We start from the raw sequence: 13,199 nt of genomic DNA on the forward strand, positions 1-13,199 counted from the left end.
GACTGGCTCGAATTTGGACTTGGGGGACTGTTTCTCCTCTGACGAGGGATCAGGGAGGGAAATGTCTTTGCGCAACATGTCATCAAGCACTAGTAATGATAATCGTACTGTTAATGTAAGGTGTAGGCCTAAGCGCCTTGGATCCAATTCTGGGTCCACAGGGACATCCAGAATTTCTTCAGGGGGAGAACCAGAAGAGAGTGAGCCTACTGTAGCCATAGCTGAGGGGGTACAGGAGAAGGAAACCAGGTGGTGGGCACCCATGTTTGAGGGATATAAGGCCTGGATGGACCGAACTCAGTTCATATTAAAGAGGGATGGAGTAGTGGACTACTGGTGGGAGATAGGAGAGTTTTCTGAGGAGGAGCGCTTAGAGGAGCTTCGAATACGGTGGCATGATATCCAAACGGGTAGTTACTCCCCGAGGGTCATCTATATTTCGAGATCTAGTCGATCCTGATGAGCCATTATCGTGGGTACTGCCAGGCAGGGCAGGCAACAAGAAACTAATACGTACCAGCAGGGCTGAAAGAGCCATTGTAACCAAGTACAAAAAATCCAGTGGCCTAGAGTACCCCTACGTGCCTGAACCGTTAATGCAGGAGATTGAGGATAATAGGGAGGCATGGTTGAGTGAGACTGTGGAAGAATACATTATGAGCAAATCAGGTGGCTATGCAGGATTTAAAATTGAGGAGCGAATCTCCCATCTTATGAGAGTGTGGAGTGTTGGGCGCAACATTTTCATGAATAGGAGGGAGTACAGGCCAGAACATGGGCCACCTAGAGCGTACAGTGTGACTGTAAAAAGATGCCAATGGTAGGGAGGTGCAGAAGCCAGACCCTAGGCACTATTATTAATGTTGATTCTCCTTAGGAGCAGTGCAGTCTGCAGGTCAGAATGTACTGTGTGCAATTATGTTATGACAAAACAATAAGGTGTGAAATAATGTATTTCTATAATATGTTGTTCTGCTTTAGATTCCAGCTGGGTCGTTGGGTTTCACCAGGGGGAGATTGTAGCCTTGTATAAAAATGGTGTACATCTCCTTCTCATGCTGGCAGTAAACCTGGTAGGTTTGCAGAGTTGCCAGCAACAATCATGGAGGTTTGCCCTCACACCCTGGTGAGGTGTCATATGTAACAAGGGAGGTGACAACATGCTCTGTGTCCACTGTTAGTGACACAGACGTGTGTCTGTTTTCTGAGTCTATATAAGACACAGCACTGCCAAAAGTTAGTAGTTGTTGAGGTGGAAACTTACTGTTAACAAGGAGTGTCTGCAGCAGTTCAAGGCTGTCAGACTCAAGTGCTAGCTGACTACACACTGTGTTCAGGGACCTGACACATATGGTGATCTCCCTTAGGGGGGAGAGGTGAGCCAACTCTATTGAGAGAGGAGGAACCTTCTGAAGGGGGTACCTCAACAAGATGAGCAGCTGAGCACGACCGCGATGAGGGGCAGTCTGCCTAATCAGATGCAAATAAAGATGCCCTTGTGCACTACATCCCTTCTGTGTGAGTGTGGAGTCATTCTGCAGAAGGAGGTACCACAGAGGAGTTCCCCATCAGATACATCCCCCTGCGGCCGCAGAGATGCTGATGGGGTGGAGGCGCTTCATCGAATGTGAGTAGGACTCAGAGACACTACCTCAGATGCCTGTCATGGTGATGTTCCCCTATACCAACCAGCGGGAGACTCAGGAGTCCTGTAAGCCAGCAGGTGCAGCACAACATACACAGACATGTAATGGGGGGCCAGTAGACCACAGGGGCCAATGTGAGATTGGGTGGGGGCCTAGAACCGTTACATACATATAAATATATATATATATATATATAGCAACTGTAAATATTACTGTATGTTCATTTGCATGTCTTAGACAGGTCTGCAACCCTGTCTTTCCCCATTATCGCCCAGCATACAGCGCTTCCACTGCAGCAAGGGATTCTGGGAAATGACATGCAAATGAGCACTCAGTGCCACCTTTTGTCTCAAGCTCGTATTACACAAGCAAATCCTCAAGCCAATGCATGCTGTTTTAAACACAGCTTTTAGAAAGCGGCTGGGATGAGATGCAAATATATGAGATATATATATTGATAGCAAATGGAAATATTACTGTATGCTCATTTGCATGTCTTTGACAGGTCTGCAACCCTGCCTTTCACCATTATCACCTAGCATACAGCGCTTCCACTGCAGAAAGGGATTCTGGGAAATGACATGCAAATGAGCACACAGTGCAACCTTGTGTCTCAAGACCACATTACATGGTTAAAACCTTAAGCCAATGCATGCTGCTTTAAACACAGCTTTTAAACATAGCCTGGGATGAGATGCAAAGCCAATAAACCCACTCACAGACAGACTGTTTTGACCTTGTGGGTCTCGTCAGTGTGAGGTTGGTTGTACTAGCTTTGCAACTTGAGACATGAGAAGGTCTTCACCACACATTATTTAAGTTATGGTGGGTGAAAAGGTGACTACATAACCTCCACTGTATAGCATATAAAAATATTTCACATGCCTTACACAGGTCTGCAACCCTGCCCTTCACCATTATCACCTAACATACAGCGCTTCCATTGCAGCAAGGGATTCTGGGAAATGACATGCAAATGAGCACACAGTGCCACCTTTTGGCTCAAGACCACATTACATGGTTAAACCCTTAAGAAATGTGAATGTGCTCACAAGTAATATTTTTACATGCTATACGGTGGAAGGTTTTTAGTCACCTTTTCACCCACCATAATTTAAACACTGTGTGGTGAAGACCTTCTCATGTCTGAAGTTGCAAAGCCAGTACAACCAACCTCACACTGATGAGACCCACAAGGTCGAAACAGTCTGTCTGTAAGTGGGTTTATTGGCTTTGCATCTCATCCCAGGCTATGTTTAAAAGCTGTGTTTAAAGCAGCATGCATTGGCTAAGGGAAAGGACTGAAGGTAGCCAGAGCCCTGTGCACACTCTTCCGTGGGACAGTCTCTCTCAGGGGAGAGGCAACTAACTAAATTTACATGTGCAGCCCCTTAAGTACCCTGGGGGAGGGTCCAAGGCCTGAGCTCAGGATTGGGCAGAACACAGGCCTTGTCCCACCCCTCCTTTCACTCAAGGGAACTGCTCACTGCTGGGGAAAACCTGGATTGGGCCTAACACTGCCTGCATTGATACCAGGATTTACATGTTAGGCAGGGCAGATTAGTAGCCAAAACCATGGCTATATAGAAATATAACAGTATCTCTGATTCATGGTAGTTGTGTGACACACTAAGAAATACCAACATCCAGAGAAGCTTAAACATGTGTGACTAGTGTAAACAGCTGCAGAATTAAATCCGCAATAAAAATCGGTTTCATGCTAAAAGGCTTATTTGCTAAAATGTGACTATAACTTTTTATTAACCAGTTGTTAATAGTCATTCACTATTATGTCACTTCTACTGGTCTGTTAACACTTGATAATCGCCATCACACTTTAGTGAACAAATTCCTATGAATCTTAACCTAATGTTTGAGAATGTTAGCATTTTGCAAGCGAAAAAATAACAAGTTTGCTGGCAGTATGGCTTTTTCAATACTATTGCAATTTTTGTTCTCTGCAACAACAACAAAATATAGATTAATGATGGGCTCGAAGCACAATGTCACTAGAATGTTCTTCAAAAGAGACAGGCATTTTACCTTAGTTCCCTGCAAATGTAGAGAATTTATAGCAGATTGAAAACTGCCAAACAGTAAAATTTGTATGAAATCATAAAAACCCTGGTAAAATGAGCTTTCCAAACTATTACACTGGCTAGAGGCTGACAAGAGAAGATATGGATCACTCTGAAAGATATACAAGCTGCATATTGATGTTTTAGAAATGATAACTACTGTTCCCTTGCAAAAAGCAAGGCATTTTATTGATTAGAAAAGGAAAGAAATTGTACATAAACAAATCCCCGATTGATAAAACAATAATGAGTCTGCCACCGGCTTGAGAAAAAGGAAATGCAAATCTAACGATGCCACATTTTGTTTGATTCAAATGCTTGGGTGATGAATGTTTAGAGAGATTTAGTACTCCCTGTTGCTTTGAAGTCAGTACAGATCTTCAGTATTTTGTAATTGTTTTCCTTAAAGAAGCAATCCGGCCAACACAATTTTATTTACATGTTTCTTTTAGCAGCAGTGAAATCATTTTATCTCCAGGGACCTCCTGTTCCCCAGATACGGTACATTGCGGTGTAGATATCGAGGTTCCCCTTCTATTTGGAGTGTTTCATATAGGCACCAACATGCATTCTCCAATAGGAAGCCGCAATGTAATCTCTGAAAGTTATTCTTACCTGAAGTTTAAATCCCACAGTTTTGTCTGTTTTAGACGAAAGCCATACCTTGTCCCCTGGCTTGTAATCAGGCACCTCACGGTGTTGACGGTCCGCTTGTGCCTTCAATCTGTGAATCTCCTCCTCCAGTGTCTTCTGAATCTTTCTCCGTGATTCTTGTAGGACCTTAATTTGGTCGTCCGCCGCTGGAATCCCGGACGGCACAGAGGAAATGGGCAGTCGTACCGGGTGGAAGCCATAATTCATGAAAAAGGGGGATTCCTGCGTGGAACTGTTCCTTAAAGGGTTGTGATCTTTTGATGAAACCTGGGTGCGGCATAAAGAGTTCCCTCCGGTACCTCTAGACCACTCGGAATTTGTGTTTGAGCTTCAACGATCTTTTCGAGAATGTCAAATGAGTTGGCGGAAATTATAAACTTAGAGGGTACGATAGTTTCAGGGGTTTCTTCGGATCTTTCCTCCGGAGAAAATTGTCGGGACAAGGTATCAGCTTTTGTGTTTTTAGAACCAGGAATATAGGACAGAGTATAATTAAATCTTGAGAAAAATAGTGCCCAGCGAGCTTGACGAGACCCCAGACGACGTGCATTTTTGATATACAGAAGGTTTTTATGGTCGGTCAATATAGAAATAGGTTCGCGGGAACCTTCCAGGAGATGTCGCCATTCCTGTAAGGCCATCTTGATAGCCAAGAGCTCTCTATTGCCAACATCATAGTTCTTTTCAGCGGGCGAAAACTTCTTTGAAAAAAACCCGCATGGATGAAGCTTATCTTGAGGGAAGAATCTCTGGGACAGGATGGCGCCTGCACCACAATCAGACGCATCAACTTCTAAAGTAAAAGGAAGACTAACATCGGGATGTCGCAGGATGGGTGCCGAGACGAAAGCTTGTTTCAGGGTTTCGAAGGACGAGACGGCCTGCGGAGGCCATACAGACGGGTCAGCTCCTTTCTTGGTAAGGGCCGTAATGGGAGCCACAGTGGTGGAAAAATTTCGGATGAATTTCCTATAGTAATTGGAGAAGCCCAAAAAACGCTGGATGGCTTTGAGAGAGTTGGGCTGAGGCCAATCCAAAACAGCCTTAAGTTTTTCAGGGTCCATTGAAAATCCTTTATCAGAAATTATATAGCCTAAGAAGGCAGTAGAGGTTTGATGAAAAAGACATTTCTCGAGCTTAGCGTAGAGATTATTGACACGAAGGCGAGCGAGAACGAGCCTGGTATGCTGGACATGATCTTGAAGATTTTTAGAAAAAATTAGGATATCGTCCAGATAGACGATTACGAAAGAATTGAGAACATCACGGAAGACATCATTCATGAAATCCTGAAAAACAGCAGGAGCATTGCATAAGCCGAAGGGCATTACAAGATACTCGTAGTGGCCGCTTCTGGTATTGAAGGCAGTCTTCCATTCATCGCCTTCTCAGATGCGAACAAGATTGTAAGCTCCTCGGAGGTCTAGCTTGGAATTTTTTTTTGCCACTTGAAGCCTATCAAAAAGTTCGGAGATCAGCGGAAGGGGGTATCGATTCTTGACTGTGATGAGATTGAGCCCTCGGTAATCAATGCATGGTCTCAGGGATCCATCTTTCTTTTTGACAAAAAAGAAACCGGCACCAGCGGGGGACGAAGAATTACGGATGAATCCTTTTTCAAGGTTTTCTTTGATGTATGCTGCCATGGCTTCAGTTTCAGGGAGAGACAAGGGGTAGGACTTACATTTTGGAAGAACAGCGCCGGGAACCAGATTAATGGGGCAATCATAAGGTCTGTGAGGAGGTAGAACCTCCGATTGTGTCTTGCTAAACACGTCGATGAAATCCGCATATGCTTCAGGAAGAGTGGAATCCTTAGCCGGGGGCGTTTCCACTCCCGCGAGGACTGTGGTAGGAGAAATGACCGGTAATGGTGAGGCGTCTGACTCTGGCTCCCACTGAATTGTCTTGCCATCACTCCAATCAATGCGTGGGTTGTGCTGCTGTAGCCAGGGTAATCCTAGGATAACTGGAACGGCAGGAGAGTGCATTACGTCAAAGGATATGATTTCGGTATGAGTACCGGCAGAAAGGGTGAGAGGAAGAGTCTCTAACGTGATGAAGGCAGGTTGCAAAGGGCGACCATCAATAGCCTCGAGGCCAATCGGTGATTTCTTAGCGATGAGCGGAATCTTGTTAAGAGTAGCAAAATCTTGATCCACAAAGTTACCACCGGATCCTGAATCAAGAAAAGCGGCTGTGGTTACGCGAAAATTCGGACCCTCAAGCGAGACTGGAAGCATAATTCTCTTAGGAGTTCCTCTTCAGAGATAGGGTGAGAAGATATTGACGCCAAAATGAGTCCCTCTTGCCCCATTGGTCGTGTTTGTTCTTTGGGCCTTAAAGGACAAAAACGTACCGTATGTTCAGGAGATCCACAATAGTAGCAAAGGCCCTCATTCCGGCGACGAGCCCTTTCGGCAGTCTGGTCAGGAGTTCTATCGGCAGTCCTGTCGGTATTACGGAACTCTTGACTGGCAATCTGCATGGGTTCCACAGTGTCTAGAACAGGACGAATAGCTGGGAAGGATCTGGGGAGAATAGGGTCAGAAGAGAAAATTCTGGGACGCTGGCGTTCATGACGGCGCTGTTGAAGGCGCTGATCCACTCGTATGCATTGTGCGATTAATTCCTCCAATTCCTGGGGCCTGGGCTGAACTGCAAGTTCATCCTTTACAGAGTCGGACAAAACTTGCCAAAACACAGCAATAAGGGCTTCTTGGTTCCAATGCGTCTCCGCCGCGACAGTCCGGAATTCCAATGCATATTTGGCTACGGACCTACGACCTTGAGACAATTGAACAAGAGAAGCAGCGGCAGTATCACTGCGGGCGGGAATATCAAATACCTGCTGGAATTCGTGGCGGAAGAGCTGGTAATCCTGGGTGGTTTCCGCACGCAACTCCCAGATGGGAGAGGCCCACGCCAAGGTGTCCCCTGTTAAAAGAGAGTAAACATAGGCTACCTTGGTGCGTCCGGTGGGGAACAGGCTGGGAGAAATCTCAAATTGTATTTCACATTGATTCAAAAAACCACGACAGGCTAGAGGGTCACCCGCATATGCTTTAGGCGTAGGAATCCTGAGTTCTGATGGCCGGTCGCCACCCTGCGCGGCTGGGGCCGGAATAGGCTGTAGTGAAAGCTGGGAAAGCTGTTGTACCAGGCTTGTGATCTGAGTTCCCAAAGTATCAATGCATTGCGCAAGTCCCCTGATTAGTTGGCCCACCTCAGTCATTTTTGTTGGGCTCTGCATAATGTCACGCTGTGAAGCCCATAGACCAGGCCAGTCCCCTGTACTGAGGTGGGATGTTGAATATACACACCGACAGCAGAGGGAGCGGGTCCGGGATGTGGTTGTAGCGTGGCCAGGCCTGGGTTAAGATTTAGAATAGTCGTTGTACTTGCCGAGTTCAGAAGTATAGAGAGTTCCGTAGTTTAAATCCGTTTCCGTGTCCAAGGGTCTGAGAGGTAAGAATCGTGATGGGTTAGCTGAAGTCGGGAGCCAGAGGGGTAAGTCAGACAAGCCGGTTCAAATCTGTAGGAGAAAAGACAAACAGGAGCACGACACAGTTTCCAGGCTACACAGGAAGCAAGGAGCTATGCAGAGCAAGGAAGTGAAGTCACAGCCGGATATTTAAAGCGACAGTGACCAATCCGGACGAGGGGCATGGCGGAGGCGTGTCGAGGAGCTGCTTGTGAGTGGCTGAGAGACCAGGAAATAGTAGAGCCCAGCTGAGGGTCTGTAACACCAGTGCCAGAATCCAAGATGGCGACGGCAGAGTTCAAGGTATGCACTGGGCGGCGGCATGGTTAGCGACGGGGGGCAGGGGCAGCAGCCGCTGCAGTACTGGTAGTGGGTCAGGAGGGGTCACGCCGCAAGGGACGTGGCCCCCGATTCCTTACAGTATCTTTTCGAAGACATCAGCGAACTCTGCGTATACTACTGGAAGAGAAACCTTGTATTCTTTGGGAACCCTTACTCCGCCTATCTGTTGTTTAGGAGTAAGGCTGCGTACCCGCTGCCACTGAGCTCGCTCATGCTTGGAGAGCGGTGATGTCACCAGCTCACCAAGCATGAGCAATTGCTGTCCTTTAACATTTTTAGAGCAGGGGGGGGGGGTCGTAGCTATTACGAGAGAGGTGTGTCATTGGCTGTATAAGGGCTGTCTGTGTTTCTTTGTACAGTATATCTCTCTATATCTCTCTCTATATATCTCTCTCTCCCTCCCTCCCCTCATCTCTCTCCCCCCATTGCTCTCTCTCTCCCCCATTGCTCGCTCTCTCTCTCCCCCCATTGCTCTCTCTCTCCCCCCCTGCACTCTCTCTCTCTCCCACCCTGCGCTCTCTGTCCCACCCCCCTGTGCTCTCTCCCCATTCCCCATGCGCTCTCTCTCCCCGCCCCCCTGAACTCTCTCTCCCATGCCCCCCCCATCACGCTCTCTCTCCAGGCCCCACTCTCTCTCCTCCCTTGCTTTCTCTCCCCTCTCTCTCACCCTTCTCCTCTCTTTCTCTCCCTTCTCCCCCCTCTCTCTCCCTTCTCCCCCTCTCTCTTTCTCTCTCCCTTCTCCCCCTCTCTCTCTCTCCCCCTCTCTCTCTCCTTTCTCCCCCCTCTCTCTTTCTCTCTCCATTCTCCCCCCACCAAACCACTCCGTTTGCCCCCCACCACCACACAGCAGCACTCTGTTTCCCCCCCACCACACAGCAGCACTCCGTTTTACCCCCCTCACCACACAGCAGTACTCCGTTTGATGCCCCTCACCACACAGCAGCACTCTGTTTGCCCCCCCACAGCACAGCAGCACTCCGTTTGCCCCCCCCACCACACAGCAGCACATTGTTTGCCCTCCCACCACATAGCAGCCCACCGTTTGCCCCCACCCACCACATAGCAGCACTCGGTTAGCCCCCCCCACCACACAGCAGCACTCCGTTTGCCCCCCCACCACCCAGCAGCACTCCGTTTGCCCTCCCCACCACACAGCAGCACTCTCTTTGCCCCAATCCGTTTGCCCCCCCTGTCCATTTGCACCCCATGTCCATTTGCACCCCCTGTCCATTTGCCCCCCCTGTCCGTTTGCCCTCCCCTGTCCGTTTTCCCCCCCATCCATTTTCCCCCTGTAGGCGGACGCTCACAGAGGTATGCAAGGGAGACTGATTATAGTGAAATTAAATAAGCCTTTTATTGCGCCTGTTTCCTTAACATCAGGAAACCATCCAAACAAGGGGTAAACAAAGCTTCTATTCACTTGGGAGTATTTCTAGTGAAATACTATGGAGTTCACAACTCCCTTAGATAAGCATGTCTCTCAGCCCCAAACATATAGCATAAATTAAGCAGATATAAGAAGTCTCATAAATGAAAGTCTTATCTGTTCCTTGTGGTTTGGAGGGAAAATCTTCTCTGTCCCTGGTTCAGCTCTCTTTTCCTCAGGGTGTATCAGCATTCAGGTTTAGAAGTTTTCCCTGTGTCTTGAAAGCATCTCTGCTGTTTCTTCTGGCAGGGCTCAAGACTGTTTGTCTCCAAGTTCAGCTCAGGTGTGAGCTAAGGAGTCTCTCTTCCTATCTCAAAAGACAGGCTTTTCTAAGCCATCTAATCAGGCAGGTGGTGTTTGTTAATTGATTACCAGCAGTTAACCACCACACTGCTGGATTAGAGGCACATTACCTGAACAGGGATAACTCCCCTATTACACCCCCCCTCTGTCCGTTTACCCCCCCTCTGTCTGTTTGCCCCCCCTCTGTCCGTTTGCCCCCCTCTGTCCATTTCCCCCCCCCCTCTGTCCGTTTGCCCCCCCTCTGTCCATTTGCCCCCCTCGTTTGCCCCCCTCTGTCTGTTTGACCCCCCTCTGTCCGTTTGCCCCCCCTCTGTCCGTTTGCCCCCTCTGTCTGTTTGCCCCCCCTCTGTCCGTTTGCCCCCCTCTCTGTCCATTTGCCCCCTCTCTGTCCGTTTGCCCCACTCTCTCTCCGTTTGCCCCCCTCTGTCCATTTGCCCCCCCACTTTGTCTGTTTGCCCCCCCTCTGTCCGTTTGCCCCCCTCATTTGCCCCCTCTGTCTGTTTGCCACCCCTCTGTCCGTTTGCCCCCCTCTCTGTCCGTTTGCCCCCTCTCTGTCCGTTTGCCCCCCTCTGTCCGTTTGCCCCCCCTCTCATACCGTTTGCCCCCCTCTCATACCATTTGTCCCCCTCTCAGTCCATTTTCCCCCCCCTCTCAGTCCATTTGCCCCCCCCACCTCCTTTCCACTTCTTCCTGCTGAATTCAGTGTTTATGTTGTGTGTGTGACTGGAGAGTAAAACACGTCCTCTCACTTCCCATTTGTCAGAGCAGGGTCATGTGACCCTGCTCTCAGCACGAAAGTATCTCTCCCTTGTCTCCCCAAGCACAATGCTTGGGAGAGCGTGTGTGTACGCCCATAAGAACACGAGCACAGTGGGAGAGGGGTTGTGCTGATCCACATTGAAGTAGGTAAGCGCGCCAAGCGCCAACGCATAGTGAGCTCAGCACCAGCGGGGACTCAGCCTAAGGCAGGATTTGAAGCACAGGGAGTTCCATTGTATGGGTCTCTTGTTGGTCCTGTCTAACTGTGGGTTGTGTCGTTGTGGAAGGCCCAGAATCACCTCAACTGATGGGGTATGAATCATATCCAAGGTGATCTACTCCTGATGAACGTGTTCAGTGATGAGGAATAGTACGCACGTCTCCAAAGTAATGTAGGCCGGTTGAAGTGGGCGTCGGTCTATGGCCTCCATCCCGACTGGCACTGCTTTAGGCAGGAGCAGAATTTTATTCCTGATAGCAATGTCCTGATCAATAAAATTGCCGCCGGAATCAGAGTCAATGAATGTGGAGGTGGTGATCTGGAATTTGTCCCTGCTGAGAAGAATGGGTAACATAATCCGAATTGGGAATTTCTCCTGGGAAGAAGGGGAAGGAGAGATGGTGCCCAATGTGACCCCCTTACACCTCATTGAGCTTTGGCGTTTCACGACCGGAGGGGGCAGCTTGCCAGCTGATGACCAGGATGACCACAGTAGTGGCACAAGCCGCTGTCCCACCGGCGCTGTTTCTCCATTGCAGATAACCTGTGACTCCCCAGTTTCATGGGTTCGGGTTCATCAAAAGGCTGGGAAATTAAAGGAACAAGACTGTGACTAGTGGATCTGGTAGGAGCAGACGAGGCAGCGAGCGTTCAACTCTTCTCTCCTGGAGCCGCTGGCCGACGTGGATGCAAACTGAGATGATGTCTTCCAATCTGGTGGGTCTTTCTTGAGCTGCCAGCTGATCTTTGATAGGTTCGGCAAGTCCCTGCCAGAAGGCTGCGGAAAGGTCCTCATTATTCCATGTGGTCCCAGCCACAGCGGTCCGGAATTCCAGGGCGTACTTGGCGACAGATAGGGATCCCTGGAATAGGTGAAGAGAGAAGAAGCCGCCGTGATCTTGCGACCGGGAGTATCAAATACCTGCTTGAATTCCCTGAGAAAGCAAGGATAGTCATGCGTGATCTCGGGTCTCTGTTCCCAAATGGGAGATGTCCAGGCTAGGGTGATGATGTAAAAAAAGGGGGGGGTCCTCCGGCGCGTTGTTCCACTCGTGATTCCAGGACACATGCAACGTAGAGAGAAAAATGGGGGACCACAATCAGGGGTAATTCAATACACAGGAGTACCTTATAGCTTTTGTAAAAAGGGGGGGAACGCACTTACATCAAACAACTGATCCTATCAATGGACTGGTCCTCTGGTATAGAGGGGGGGGGGAAAGAGGGGAGGGAACCCCTTGATGATTCCTCAAAATAGGGAAGAGAAGGGAAATATAGTGTAACACTGTTTATTGATTACAAATAAAATAGAGATTAAAAACTCACAAGCGGTCAATCATTATTGACATAGAGAGGAGATATATCCAGGCTCCACAGAGTATCCTTCCAAAGAATGGGTGTGTCATATTCTCTAGCCTGCTGTACCCATGCTTGACCACCGGGACTGTTGCCACTCTCAATGTCTTGTTCTAGCCTGCAGTACCTATACTTGTCCACCGGAATTGCTGCTGCTAAACTAAGGAACATTCCAGACCCTAATACCTGACACCTCTGCATCTGTGCTCCACCTCCCAGCCTGCCTATATAAAACTCCCTTTCCTGTTCCTCCCTTGCCTTTGCTTCAAGTCAGACTCCTATGCACATGCCTCTGTCTTTGATCCTGATCTGTTCCTGTACCTGTATTTGATTCTGTTCGCAGTAAAGGCCCTTGCTGGTAATCTGGCTTGTCCCTGTTTTTTCCCTGGTCTCAGTCCCTGCTCCCCATTCTCAGCCCCTGCTCCCAGACCTGTCCCTGCTCCCCTGTCCTGTTCCAGGCTCCTCGTTGCCGACCTCTGCTTGTTACCTGACTACACTGTCTTCCATCTGCCTCGAACCCTCTGATTGTGACCCCTACTATACTCCTGCTGTTCCGGCCACTGAGATCCTACCCGCCACAGGAGTCTCTTGTGACATAAAGCAAAAGGCCACTTCTGGACCTCGCTGGAACAGATTCTGCTTCTGCCTGCTTCTTTCCTGCCTGCTGCAGCAGACCACATCCGCATGGTTGAAGATAAGTACTTTCGTTTCTTTTTTGGAAATCCAAGTTGGGATCTTGAAGTTTTTTTTGTTGTTGCTGCTAAGTGTTCTGCAAGAATTATTGCGTTCATAAAGAAAAACATTTTTGCTGAGACTAGAACTGTTGCTGCAGACACTAGTGCACCTTTCTTTGAGGTTTTTTCTTTTGTGCAGTGCCTGGGTTAACACTTGCAGTACCTGTTGTCACCTTTTATAGACTCTGACTTTTCAT

Source organism: Ascaphus truei, chromosome 2, assembly GCF_040206685.1.
Source record: "Ascaphus truei isolate aAscTru1 chromosome 2, aAscTru1.hap1, whole genome shotgun sequence".
Taxonomy (NCBI): domain Eukaryota; kingdom Metazoa; phylum Chordata; class Amphibia; order Anura; family Ascaphidae; genus Ascaphus; species Ascaphus truei.